We start from the raw sequence: 15021 nt of genomic DNA on the forward strand, positions 1-15021 counted from the left end.
AGGTTATGGTTATGCACCCCCTAAGGGAGGGTTAGGGTGTAGAATAGGGTAGGATATACTTACCTTGGGACGATCTGGATTTTCACTGCTGTCGGGATGCCGGTGTCGGAATTTGAACCGCCGGCCGAATAATCATACTGAATCCGTCTGCATGCATGCATGTATTACATTTATAGGTCACACCCAATTACATAACCGCTTTCATGGAAAAAAAGATTATTCTCTCCATTAACATCATATCAAATAATCCATCCACACTGAGATACACAAAGACCCAACACCAGCTGTCATAATGCAGCTCTTTATTTTGTGTACATCTTAGATTTTTACTTATTTATAAATACCTGAAAATAGTGTGTTTCTGTTACAGAGCACAATATTAATTTTACACAATGACACCTATAATCTCCTCTATATCATTGTCATATATATATTATATATATAAATCACGCCTTTTATTTTCTGGAAACTGATGATTAATCCTCTATTGAAGGTGCTTCAGACAACGGGTGAAATGTATTATAACCAACTCTGAAAGAAAAGAAAAGCAGAGGTTAAAACTAGCAATTGTACAATTAATAAATGTTGCAATGAATCTGCACAGACCCATTATTTGCAAATCTCAAACCATTACCCCAGAGATTATGTGATTTGCTTGAATGTAATTTACTCTCCATGTTGTAACTTCTGTACAGTGCGGTATATGTTTTGTCACCAAAGAACAGTCCTTACCTATACATTTCCCATTGGTGTTCTCCAACGAGCATCCAAAATATGTTTACCTTGATCCTGCTATAGTAATATATGCTTTACATTGATAAATGTAGCCCACCCATGCCATTATTATGTTGTTTTTTGTGCCAATGCTTCCTTAAGAAGCTTTGCACCTGTCATACATATACCCATTTTACACTACAGCTAAAACCCAGGTTATTGCTGGGTTAACCAGAGTTGTTGCTCGGTATAAAAGTGGCCAGGGTTATATTTGGATCTGGCAATCCAACCCAGGTAGCTTGCAGGGTTTAGCACTTGAACGACCTATGTAACCCTGCAGTGTAAACGGGTAACCCAGGACGTCCAACCCAGGTCCCGTTTACAGCATGAGGAGATCCAGATCTACTGGCACTTGGAGATTAAGGCATCTCCAAGCGCCGGCAGAAGATTTCCACTGCTCGCGGGTGCAGCGTGACCGGTGCCAACCCGGTAATAATGCGGGTTGGCGCCATAGTTTCAAATCCTGGGTCAGACCTGGGACTTAGGTATAATAGAGTTGCCGTTTTGTGTTTCACTACCTGAGGCTGCCCAGACAGACCTTATTAATAGAGGGAGCTCAACGTGTTCTCATTGGTCATCATTTACTTGATACTAGGGGGTATATTTACTAAACTGCAGGTTTTTAGAAGAGATGCCCATAGCAACCAATCAGATTCTACTTAACATTCATCTTGCACCTTCTAGAAGATAATTGCTAGAATCTGATTGATTGCTATGGGCAGCATCTCCACTTCTAAAAACCCGCACCTTAGTAAATATACCCCCAGATGTGACGGACAGGGCTGGACACTGTGGAGCGTGTCCATGTAACTGTAAGTGTCAATTAAGCTTCAATGGCAGACGAAGATAAACTCGGTACTGGAATACAATAAAATGACTGCACATACAGTACCTTGTCTGCTTCCAGTTATCCTGAACATCCTGGCTGTGTGACCTCATCAGCCAGATAGTCTGCAGGACTCGGTCGCCTTCTTTATTTCTGAAACACTGGCCTGTGAACACTGTAACAGAATCTGCAGAAAAATCAGTTTGATTTATGTAAAAAAGAAGTTGAACCTGTGTTATTTAAGACTTAAACAGAATTTTAGGACATAATGGAAACAATTAACTTAAATAAAGGACTGGCCCTAAAGTATTATTTCCATTGTAACCTTCACCAGCAGAAAGGCCAGTCACACCCCTGATAAGGTATAGTTCCTGGTCACATGACACATCCCAGGTGTCCATCAGTGCTCAAGGCATGCCCTCCCCTACTCAGAGGCATGCCTCTATTAGCTCTCTTTCTGTGGAGCTTACTGCCCGTGGTGTGGCCCGCCCCCAGCTCTGCAAGCAGTGTCTGACTATACAGAAGAGAGGCTGAGCTGTGCTGCCTCATCTCTCTTCTCCCTGAAGTCCCAGGGAGCTCCACAAAGCTAGTGAGTTTTAACTATAAAAATTATTACATAAACGAAGATGTTTATAAGTTATAAATACCTTCTTTGTATTATTATAATAATTTTTATATCAACTCACAGGAGTATGATGGGGGAGGCTCTGTCTCCCCTGCCTACATATCCCTGATAGAATGCTGTGCCTTATCCTTTAATATATATAGTACTGTTGCATAACTTTAATCAGTTGCAATCCCACTCCTTGCAACTTCATTTGTTTGCTTGTAGTGTAATAGTTTTCACAGTGCTACATGTATGTCCAACCCATCGTGACCAATCATGCTATAATGGCATATTCAGAGCCAGGGCTGCCATCAGAAATTGTGGTGCCCAGCATGCTGCCTGGTAAAAATCCTAACCCTCCCCTCCCCCTTAACCCTAACCATCACTTAGCGGTGCCTAACCCTGACCACCCCCTAGTGCCTAACCCTAACCACCCCCCAGGGGTGCCCTAAACCTAACCCCCCCCTCCCCGCAACCTAACCTCTCCCCCAGGGGTGCCTGATCTTAACCCCCCTTCCCCTAGCCTAACCCTAACCCTCCCGGGGTGGTGCCTAACTCTAAGTCCCCCCAGGAGTCCCTAAACCTAACCCCCCTGCGGCTGACAGGTCCCGACTCCCAGCTTACCTACGTTCAGTATGCCAGGCGTCGGATTTCGGTGTGGGGCTAATGATAGGCGGGATTTCAACACCTATCATTAGTCCCATGCCATGATTTCACAGTTGGGAAGCCGGCGGTCGGCATTTTGACCTCCGGCTTCCTAACTACATTTCTATATAAAGGGCCAGCTCTAGGGGTGTTCGACCAGTGCGGTCTAACAGAAGTGCTACCCATAGCGGGCGCACCCCTTCCCAACATCCCTACTGTCCCGCTGTTCCACCCGTGGGCCGAAGTGGCCTGCGGGTGGTCAAATTGGGAGGTTGGGGACCCCCACCATGTGCGGCGGTGCCGGACCCCGTAGTCTGAGTGGATGCTGCGCACTTGCGCGCGGCATCCATTCAGTAACAGGAGAGGGCTGGGGGAAGCCCAGCTAGAGAGGCTCCCCCTCACCTGACGTTATTTGGAGGCATGCCATGCAGACACGCCTCCAAATAACGTCACACAGGGGGCATGGCCTATGGAAATTAGGCCACACTTTTGGTCACCGCACGCGATGTTAAGGCGCACTATAGAGAGCCGGAACAGGGTGTTCCTACCCCTGGAGCTGGTCCTCTCTAAAATATATATATATATAAATATATATATATATATATATATATATATATATATACACAGTATATAATTGCCAAATACAGACGGGCCCATCTAGTTTGTTGCTCTGTATGCCATGCAGTGTGCCATACATCTCGCGCCACATGGTAAGCCTTGAGTCGCGCCACTCAGTATTAAACGTAACGGAACGTACTGTGGCGCAGAAAAGTCATAACATGTAATACAACTTTTTGTCCACAAGGTGTTGGTTTTCCTAAACTACACTGCGCATGCGTCCGATATCCTATGCATTTTCTGTATCACTGCCTGATGATTGGCTGACAGAAACTGTGATTCGGTACACTATAGTACAGCGTTTTCCTCATGGAATCAGGGCTGTAGAAGAATGTAATAAAGTTTTAAATCATTACAATAAGTGTGTGAGTCCTGTAGTTTTTTATAAAATATTTCATACGCATGCACAGCTTTTAATGAGGCGGGATAAATATTCACTAATGCTCTCCAACCATCCTTTGCTTCTATTCAATGGCGCAATATGCTGAGCCAGCTATTGACATTGTACACATTGCCTGCTGTATTTTGCACAAGTCACATTACAGTACACGACAGTGGCTAGCTTGTGTGGGCTAGAGGTTTGAGTGAGTGCCTTGCAGAGTGGGCTTCCCAGGTTTGAGACCTGGTAAGGGACTTTTTTTTTTTTTTTTTTAATCTTCACTACAGGATTAAAAATAAATCAGTTGATGGTGTGTGAGTTCTGTCATTTATACAGGTATCTGTATCTGTGTTGACCAAAAAGATGCACTCCCAGCAATGCATAAAGACCGAGTAACTGAAGTTCAGTATTCTTATCAAAGCCTATTAAACTCAATACATTGTCCATAACTTCATACCACTTGGCATTTCTATGCTACTTTATGCCACTGTACTGCTGATGCACTGTGTGCTCAAGAAAGTGGTGTGCAGCACTCCATACAGTATGCCACGTAGCGCCCTGCTAGTCATGCTATGCTGTGGTGTATGGAGTCTCATTGTACTGCGCATGCCCAGGATTAGAACAAAATCACTTGGTGGTGTGTGAGTTCTGTCATTTATACAAATACATACAGGTATCTATATACTATATATATATATATATATATATATACACATATATATATATATATTCTATAGTATACAGTATTGAGGGCACTACAGTACATACTGTACTGAACTGTACAATAGCTTCACAATGCTTTGGCCAGTGGACCCAGTAAAAGGGTTCCCCTGGTTGTGGCATTACTCCCCCGCTAGAATGAGCTTGGTGCTGCTTATGGATAATACAGGGGACCCCTACACATTTTGTCCCCTGTATATCCAAAGATGCACGCTCGCTCCCTCGGGTTGTCAACGATATCCCCAGTGGGCTGTACATGCAGCCCAACCCGGGGATATCGTTAACGAAGTCATGCTGGTGAATGCAGCATGGCCTCCCCTCCTACCCCCGTCGTCATTCCTCGCTGCCTGCATCAGCAAGTGTACATACACTTGACAATGCCAGCACCACTGCTGGACCCATCGCTCACGATATAAGCTCATACACACATTGTCTAGTGGGCCTGATTCAGACCCACTCACTAAGCTGCATACTCTCGATGGTATGCAGTCAGTGCCGGATTTAGACATCATGGGGCAGTAGGCAAGGTATAGGTTTGGGGCCCACCCTCCCGAAAAATGAGAGAGAGAGAGAGACAGAGAGAGAATATGAATGCACTGACACTGCCGATTTGTCCCCCACTCTGCCAAATGATCAGGGACGGATTTCAGATGACCAGTCCGTGGGGCCCGCCGGGCCCTAGGCGGGCGCCTAGGTTACCAGATGGTAAATCCGGCCCTGTATGCATCATGCGCATGAAGGGCAAAGCAATGCACTGGGGCCCCTACCCACCCATTCACGGGAAAATAATTTAAATGGTCCAAAAAATTAAACCCTCCTGCATGCCCATCAGACCTCCCACACATGCAGAGAGACTCTGTTTGACTGGTCTGAAGCTGGTGGATGAGGTGAAACTGGGACTGAGGGGAGCACTCATCACGGGGGGTATGGGGTGGGGGGGTTAGATCAGAATACAGTGCAACAGCCCAACAAGCCCAATGGAAGAGATGGCCCTGCTGGCAGAACCATCTCCAGGGAATCAGCAGGGTCCTAACTCCTGGCCACTAACCTCTTCCATGCTGGAGAAAACACTGCTGGTTTGGGGGTATAACATGCCTCCCGGCTTAAATGTAGCGTGTCCTCACGCAAATAAGCAAACTTTCAAAGTCCAGCATAGCACAGACTCATGTACATTAAAACAAAATCAACATAACATTTAACTTGGTTATAAACAGGCAAATATGGACATGCAGACAGTAAGTTATACTCTCTATCGTAAGGGCAATACACCTTTGTCACTTTTCCTCGATCTCCATATAGCCTGCTGCAACATGAAAGTGAACTCCTGACCACTTATCGTGGTGTACTCACTATCTGGGCCATGTTTCTCTGGATAAAGATATGTCACAACCTCTTTATTTTCACTAGGATCTTCACTAGGGGTTTTTACAGGGACATCAGATTCGGACTTTGACATAACTGAATCTAGACTATCGGGTTTAAGGGGTCTCGATCCCTCTGCCATGGCCATGTGAAAAACTTCTTTAGTGTCTCTTTCCTGGTCAGTGGTATGAATCTGCTTGACTGGGGTCAGCCTGACTGGAATCTGTATTTTTCACTTTCAGTCTGCTCTCACGTACTGGCTCTGAAGGGGGTTGCGGCCTAACTACATCCTGCAGGTTCATTTGCACCATTTCACTAGGTTCCTTCACATCCAGTTCATCTGTTTGTCTCAAGTATTCACTCTGCTCTGGGGTTCTCCCCAACGATTCACTCTGTACTGGTACATCAGGTTCTTGCTGCCCATATCCATCTTGTCTCATCTAGTGATATGGTAGGTACCGACACCTCCGGTAAGACTGTGGAGGATCGTCATTCCATCTATCAGTTGCACTTGTCCTTTGCACTTGTCCTTTCTCCACAGTCATTGTATTGATCATGTTGCTGACTGTTACATAGAGGATCTCCATGACATGGATACCGCCAACATTGCTTGCAATCAGTTTCATATTTGCTGCCTCATACCTGAACACCACCTGGACCAGTAACGTTAATGGCTTTTATGCCTTTCTTTCCATTCGCCAATTCAAACTCGATCATTTCGCCACTTCTCAGGCTCCGGAAACACTTTTTAGGGATGGTCTCCTGAATGGCTGTATAATGTACATATACTCTTCTTTTGGTGTCTGTTCTTTTAATGAATCCGTAACCATGTGGTACACTGAACCACACAACATGACCCAAAAGTCTTCTTGGGCTAGCTTGTTTATCGTCAATGGCAAACAATACATTAGACACTTTAACTTGGTCCTGTCTTACTGCAATTGGACCTACATCTCTTCTTGAAGGCTGTCAACAGTTCCGCTCAATGTTCTGCATCTCGCCAGATAAGTCTCCCTCGAGTGTCGAATTGATTAATTACTCTTCTTCTGGTCACTCGGGAAACATCCCATCGGGGTTGGTTTCGCACTCTGCGGTCTGGACACCACTCCTCACGTCCGGTTACAGCCCGTTTCTGTCTCAGGTCTCTTATCTGCTTTCTCATCTCAGTGGGCCACTGGTTGAGTCCTGCAACCCTGTCAGTCATTTCCCTGATACTGTTGTTGTCTGCAGATGTGCTGCCTTCTCGCAGTTCCATGGTCGATCCTGTTCGTAGACGCCAAAATGTAAAACCCCCAATTTGGTGGGATGTCAGTGAGTGGATTGTATCTGCTGTTCTTCTGGAACCTGCTTGGGAGTGGATCAGGGCAGTTCCTCTTTGAGGCTCCTCGTATCATAACAGAGAGACAGGAGACCCCCCAGAACCCAGAAGAGTAAACACACATTGGGGAAAGTTACATTAATTTTATTATGCTAAGACACTTCGTCACGCTTGTACTGTTCGGGGTAAAGGTTAAAGGCCCTGATTCAGAGCCATACGCTCTGACCAGAGCGCTCGCTCTGAATCAGGGCCCACCTCCATAAATATGGAGCGTCCTCCTGGATGCTCGTATAGCTGTGGGTCACCGCCCACAGCATATACGAGCGTGCAGGATGATGGTCGCGATGGTCTTGACCATCGCCACTGCGAGCAGAAGCCTGCGGTTGAGTTTCTCAACCGCAAGGCCAGGAGTGATTTGGCTCTATCAGAGCCAAAATCACTCCCACTGACATCACTAGTGATGTCAGTGGGGCCGGCTTCTGACGGTAGGCGTTCCCTTGGGAACGCCTCTGTCTGGCAGGCACGCCCCCGGAACGCCCACCAAAGGGGGCGTGCTGTCAATCAACATCGACAGCACGCCCCCTTTGATCAGACACTACAAGCGAAGGAAAGTCCTTCGCTCGTCGCGTCTCGCGCATGCGCACAACAGAGCTCCCTCCGTTGTGCGCATGCGCAGTGCAGACCATCGACCCACTTGCGAGCGGACAGCCGCTCGCGAGTGGGTCTGAATCAGGCCCAAAGTATGCAAGGATACGACAATACCATAAATATATACAGTTACTTGAATTAACTTATGATCACTTTCCAAAGCTCACTATAACTTGCTCAATATACATTTATAATACCTGTTTCACATATGCTATTACTAACTGGCAATGAATAATTCTAGTTTAACTTATCAGTAACACTAAGCGCATTACAATACAATGTCTCTGAGTATAATTATACTCAACTGTTCTGGTGTAAGGTCTTACTGCAAATTGCTAATAAGGAGCACAATGTCCCTCTCTGTGTGTCCTTGAGGTATTATCACTTAATCTTCCCTGTACAGGCTCTCATTGGTGCACATAAATACAAAGGAGGTGCAGGTAATCACTGTATACTGAGATGCAGGAGTGCTGTCCCTGTAAATGTGGTCACTCAGAACAAATACTGTGGTACACTAGTGTTAGCAGTATGATTATGTCTCTCTTACTGCAATGGGTACAATATAGCTTGCTGCTATACCTGGATAGCTCTCACTGATGCAGCAGGTACACTGACACACTGGAATAGTTCTGTCCTGCACTTGTGTGCACTGGGATTGTCCTTGTTGCAGAAACAATCAGCTCTTAAGCTCTCTTCTCTATGTGGTCACTCTGTGTCAGTTCTTGCATTGGTTACTCACTGTGGGTCTCATTCAGACACAGTTGCAAGCGCTGAGTGCTCGCAACCAGTTCGATGTTAAGGCCCTGCGCAGCGGCCGCACTGCACTTGCGCAAGCCCCGGAGCGAGAGAGAAACTCTCTCGCTCCGGAGCTCACTACAAAAGAGGCGGCTCGCCCCGTTTTGTAGGCGGGGCGGGGGGGTGGCTACACAAACGGAGGCGTTCCTTACGGAACGCCTGCCATTTTGTGGGTGGCCGCACTTACATCAGCAGTGATATCAGTGGGGAGTTTCTTGCTCGATCGGAGCAGGAAGCTCCCTGGGGCTTGCGGTTGCCGAGACCCAACCTTAGGGTCTCGTCGCAAGCCCCGATGTTCGCGATGGTCTTGACCATCGTGACCATCACCCTGGTCGGTCGCTAAAGCTGTGGGTGGTAACCCACAGCTTAGCTAGCGACCAGGAGGCCACACTTAAAAAATCAAGCGGCCGCCCTCATTCAGAGAGAGCAATCGCTTCTTGCGACCGCCTCTGAATAAGGGCCAGTGTCCCTCTGCAGCAATAGCAGGCTCTCTGGTGCTGACAGTTACAATTGTCAGACTCTGCAGGAGGCTCTTTCCTCTGTCAGCTCTCAGCATGGGCCAGTCTGACTCTGGGTATCCTCACAGGCAGTGCAGCTCCTATCACTACTGCAGCTCTCAGCATGGGCCAGTCTGACTCTGAGGATCCTCACAGGCAGTGCAGTTCCTATCACTACTGCAGCTCTCCTCAGGCACCACGTGTGCCCAGAAACTCAGCCACTGCTCACAGTATGCTGCTCCTCTCCCAGTCTTGTGCAGGACTCACTGACTGGGCTTCTCTAGCTCCACCCCCAACAGCTTCTCTCTAGTTTCCCTCCTTAAGGCTGGCAGAACCATCTCCAGGTGATCAGCAGGGTCCTAACTCCTGGCCATTAACCCCTTCCATGCTGGAGAAAACACTGCTGATTTGGGGGTATCACATCTCAGCTTCACCTCCCATGTCTTTCTGCCTCTTTCCTTTTCCCCCTGTGTCTTTCAGCCTCATTCCCTACCCCCCTGTGTCTTTCAGCTTTCCATTTTGCCTGTCAGTTTACCCCGCCCCCTCTGGCTCTGCTTCCTCGTGTTTGTCAGTTTCCCCCTGGCACCCTGTCTTTCCCAGGGATGCGGGGAACCCGTTGGGCAGAGGGGGCAGTTGCCCCTCCATAATTTCTGTTGGGTGGTTAAAGACTGTGTTTTGCCCCTCATGAACTTCTACACAAAGCAGCTTGGGGATAAATGAAATGGGGATGAATGAAATGGAAATGTGGATGAAGAGTTATTAGAACTAGCCAACTTTAGTTGTTTCTGTAATTTACTGAACCTTTTTTTTTTTACTAAAACAGAAGAAGCTACTCGCAGGCAACAGGCGCAAGGCCAGGGACCCGCGCAGCTAAATAGAGGGACTGAACAGTAATAATAATTTTAATAATTTTTATTTTATATACAGTATTGTAGCACTCCTTCACCAGCAGGGCTCAAGGTGTTTAACACTCAAAAGTGCACACTGTGGATTAGGTACTGTACACTAAACTGAAGTAAAAAAGTAAACTAGAGTGCACAATACAGTAGGCATCAAGCAGATTTGGTACAGACATTTTGGTTATTAACTTCCATTGACTGTACTCTACATTCCACCCACAGTGGGATTACAGTACCTTGGGTGGAATATTGTAGATTAAGCCTAAAAGAGATGACACAAAATACTGTAGGTGGTTGCAGTATCTTATTGCTAGGAGTAGAGTCCCAAAATACATAAGTCAGGTCCATGTAGTTTTTTTTATGCCATTACAAGAGTGCCAGGTGAGCCAGCCATGTTGTGAGCAATCAAAAATGACTTACAATGTAAGCTGTATGGATAGATCAATGACTGTACAGTACTAGTGAAAGACTTGATTCTGTACTTTTACTGTACCCTATTACTGTTCTAAAACTGTACTTTTTTCCTCACAGAGCAACTCAGGCAGCTGGTAATTTTTTTATACTGTACAGTACTGTACTCTGGTTTATTAAAGTATTGTGAAAAAAAATAATTTTCAAAACTGTTTTGAATATTTTTTTCATTAGTATTAATGCAGTACTTGCGTGAAGTTTCTATTTATAAATATACTATAATTTAAATATATACTATACAGTAAATATAAACATATTTATAGTGTGTGTGCAGGGATGCAGTCAATAGACCGGTGGACAAGATGCCGCTGGTCTACATCCTGAATGCAGAAGCCCGGCACGAGACATAAGATAGGCATTGAAATACCAAAGTAAATATTGAAATACCGAACGCCGAAGGACGCCAGTCCAAATGAGGTAAGTCCGGGGTGCCCTAAGCGTTAGCCGTGGGGAGGGTTAGGGTTAGAGTTGGGCACCCCCGGGGGTAGGTTAGGCTTAGACACCGCCCCTGGAGGGTTAGGTTTAGGGTGTGGTAAGGAGGGTAAGGTTTAGGCACCTCTGGGGGGAGGTTAGGGTTAGGCACTAGAGGGGGAAGTTAGGGTTAGACACCAGTAAGAGGAGGGGTAGGGATAGGGTACTTACATTCTCCCTTCTGGCTGCCAGCGTCTGGATACTTCATACCCATTCCGTGTGTGCATGTATGTTTTCATAAACTTTAACTTTCTATGGTGTGTGTCTTGTTTTTATTTTTATATTTCTTTTGCTGTGGAAATACAGGTACCAGCGGGCCTGTAATGCCTCGCATGCAGGTACTTGTGGTTCTCCAAGTACCAGCATGCAGGGGAAAAACAGCATGCAATAGGACAAAATTCCTATTCCAGTTCTTGAACCTGGGACGCCCACTCTGCAAGGCGCTCACCCAAACCTCTAGCCAACACATGCCAGTTATACCAAAAGTCACATCTGTCGTGTATGTGATGTGACGTCTACAAATTACAGCAGACAATGTTTACAATGTCAATAGTGAGCTCAGCATGCGGCGGCATTAAATAGAAGCGAATGAGAGTGGGGGATTGTGGTGAGCCATATAATTACAGTAGCTCAGTGATGTTGAATATGAAAATGTTTCTTGGTGGGGGGGAGGTGGTGAAGGGACTTGGGTGGCCATGCACACAAAGAGACGACTCTGTAAAGTGTACAATACAATGTCTAATGCATGACGGTTTAGCATAGAATGTTGCTAGGTGGCATAAAGTAGCATAGAAATGGCAGGTGGTGGGAACTTGAGGATAATGTATTGAGGACCTGATTCAGACCCTATCGCTAAGATGCGTTTGCTATAGCTGCCGATGGTTCGCATTATGAGCATACATATGCATCGCAGTGCGCATGCGTGAACCACTGCGAGAGATCGGGAACCATTCGCTCGCTGCACATAGACTGCCCAGCAGAATCAGTAACAAGAGAAGCTGTTTGTGGGTGGTGACAGGGGCAGGCTGCTAGAAATGGGGGAGTGGAGGTGTGAACACAGGAGTGCCTGAGCATCTCAACACTGTTTCAGAGGCGTGCATTATGAAGAGGTAGCATCATAGTACACATCACTTGGTTGAATTTCATACTGAAGCGCTCGCAGTGCTTGCGGCAGGGTATGGTCAACCACAAGTGCTGCGTTTGCTTCCTATGGTACTCGATGTTACCGATGGTTGCATACACTTCCTGGAGATGACATGCACAAGTGGGCATCTTAAGACAGGCTGGTGTGCATCTGCATACACAATGTGATCGCACGCCAAGATATAGTGGGCTGCTAATGCCTTGCTGTGCGATCACCTGCCTTGCTGAATTTGCATACGTATCAAGCGAGCGAACACATCTAGCAAGCGAGTATGAATCAGCTCCTGAGTTTAGTAGGGTTGGATAAGAATACTGAACTTCAATTGCTCGGTCTTTATGCAATGCTGGGAATGCGTCTTTTTGGTCAACACAGATACCTGTATAAATGACAGAACTCACACACCACAAAGTGATTTCTTTTTAATCCTGTAGTGAAGATAAAAAAATAAAATGTCCCTTACCAGGTCTCAAACCTTGGATGCCCTCTCTGCAAGACGCTCACCCAAACCTCTAGCCCACACACACCAGCCACGTCAAAAGCCTCACCTGTCGTGTACAGCACACAGTGCTCCACAGAGATACAATACTGCAACCCTCAACCCACCTCATACCCCCCAAAAATAGTGGTATACAACACCCCCACAATACATTACTACATACCCCTACCTACCTCCCCTCCAGATAAAATAGGTATACACACCCACTGATACATTACATCCCTAAACCCATCTTATTTCACAGATCATATATACACCCCCAGATACATTACTATACCTCTCATCCCCCTTCCCATCCCTGATACATTACTATACCTCCCCCAGATACATTATAATACTCCTCACCTCATCCCCTGATACATTACTATACACCCCCTCATATACTACACCCCTCAACCCACCTCACCCTCCAGGTAATATAAGTATATACCCCCACCTCAACCACATAATATGAATAAGTACATATTCACCCTAAGGTACTTACCTTTTATTGCAGCATTATGTGTCCTCAGACACCAGCTGCAGCCGGCATGGGAAATGGACAGGCCGTGCAGATCAGGAGGGGGCAGGGCCTCGGGGAGGGGATGGGGAGTGGACTCTGGAAGGGGCAGAGAGATGAGACAGGAAAGGCAGAGTAAGAGTGAGGGAAGCCTGGGTGGAACTCAGAAAGGGGGAGGGGAGAAGGGACTTAACTCATCCTAGGGATGGCCATTGGTGGGGTGTCCATCGATGGTTATCATCGACGGGTTAATCAGTGGGTACCATCGATGGTGCACAAACCATCTATGGTAAACAATCGATAGTTTGCACTCATCAATGACCACCGCTGCATGGGAGAACGGCGAGCCAGTAAAAAACAGGGGTGGGGCTCTGCGGGACCAGGGGGTGGGGCATCCGAAAACAAAACATCCTCTCACACTAGTTCATTGATGGCTAAGAACCATTGGCTTTCAGCCATCGATGTTTAAAATATTCAACATCGGCCATAAACCATCGATGATTTTGAATGATTGATGTTCGATGGTCATCGCTAACTCATCCCCTGTAGGGGAGAAGGAAGGACAGGTGGTCGGCAGAGACGCAGATTGTAAATGGGACAGTCAATGCTAAAGCTTTTGCTCTGCCCTCCTATGCCGACCTGCCGCTAGTCACAGTGACAGGGGGCCCCGCAGTGCACTACTGATTCTAACAGTAAACTGCTCTGTAATTACAGGCACTGGCAGACATCTGCCTGTAGCAGTTCACAGGCAGGATCATCTGCACTCTGCAGGGCACCCTCTGAACCTGGGCCTTGTACATTAGTACCGGCTGTACCACGCTGATGGCGGCCCTGTTCAGAGCCCATATATATTGTGATTTCTGTTTCACTCAAGAATGTCTACTTTAACTTGACCAGAGCATATACAGTACTATATTGTGTTATTTCTGTTTCAATTGAGAATGTCTATTTTAATACTAATACTATTGCCACAGAATCACAGATCTTTCGACCAGTGATTTACTACATAACATAAAAGCTGTCACAGCGATATACTCATGTCCAACCTACTGTAACAGATGTTATTAAAGCACATTTAAAGTATATATTTGCCATATGATCTGTATTTCTTTGGAGGGTGTCTGTTGGAGTATATACAAATGCCGCGGTGTCACAGACCTATCAAGGTCTTGAGAAAGCATTAGCAAAACGCATACCTCCCAACTGTCCCGCACTCAGCGGGACAGTCCCGTTTTTCTGGGACTGTCCTGCTGTCCCACCCGTGGTTCGCAGTGTCCCGCGGTGGGGGGGAATGTCGAAGCTGAATAATTGGCTGAGACAAGTTCAGTTTAAAATTTAATCGCGGCGACGCCATCTTGCAAATGGCCGCAAGACTCCATTTTGGAAATGAGATCGCAAGACACCATTTTGTGGCCAGCGTCAATTCAAGTTATAACTCAGGAGCTAAGAACAGATGGCAATGTTTTTGTTAACCTACCAAGGGCAACTGGAAAAACAAGCTTCCTGAGTAAAAGTAAATAAGAATAGACAATGGGTATTTTTACATACAAATTGGGAATCCCTGGATGCAGATAAAGTATAGTTGTGGCAATTGTAATATAATCCAGGCATTGATCTACACAATTGGATTTGTCTGAATCCTAGACAGGATGGCCCCAAAGTCCACAGCTTGAGGTGGTAATACATTTGCATTTCACACAAGAGTCTGTGAGAACAAAAGAGGTTATGTTTTCCTTTGAACACACAACAGGTGGGGGCCTGCTGACAGAGGGCATGTAGAACTACAACCCTCAGCCATCCACACTGCTGGATGTTCACTTCGTGTATGAGAGATTATGCACTTAAATCTCAC

General features: G+C 46.3%; 1 long non-coding RNA gene and 1 pseudogene across 2 annotated transcripts; both read right to left on the reverse strand.

Annotated features, from left to right (window-relative positions):
• Positions 1-285: 285 nt before the first annotated feature.
• On the reverse strand, positions 286-13421 carry LOC148509051 (uncharacterized). 2 transcript variants are annotated; one of them, XR_015869500.1, is made up of 3 exons: positions 13155-13421; positions 1667-1787; positions 286-531 (listed from the first exon to the last, which is right to left on the reverse strand). It is a non-coding gene; the product is annotated as an uncharacterized LOC148509051 (long non-coding RNA). The 2 variants fall into 2 exon arrangements; XR_015869499.1 differs by lacking the exon at positions 13155-13421 and having other exon boundaries at positions 1667-2540.
• On the reverse strand, positions 6433-7435 carry LOC148509052 (B box-binding protein-like; annotated as a pseudogene).
• Positions 13422-15021: the final 1600 nt, after the last annotated feature.

The sequence above is a fragment of the Taudactylus pleione genome, unplaced genomic scaffold (assembly GCF_031769625.1).
Source record: "Taudactylus pleione unplaced genomic scaffold, aTauple2 ptg000333l, whole genome shotgun sequence".
Classification (NCBI taxonomy): domain Eukaryota; kingdom Metazoa; phylum Chordata; class Amphibia; order Anura; family Myobatrachidae; genus Taudactylus; species Taudactylus pleione.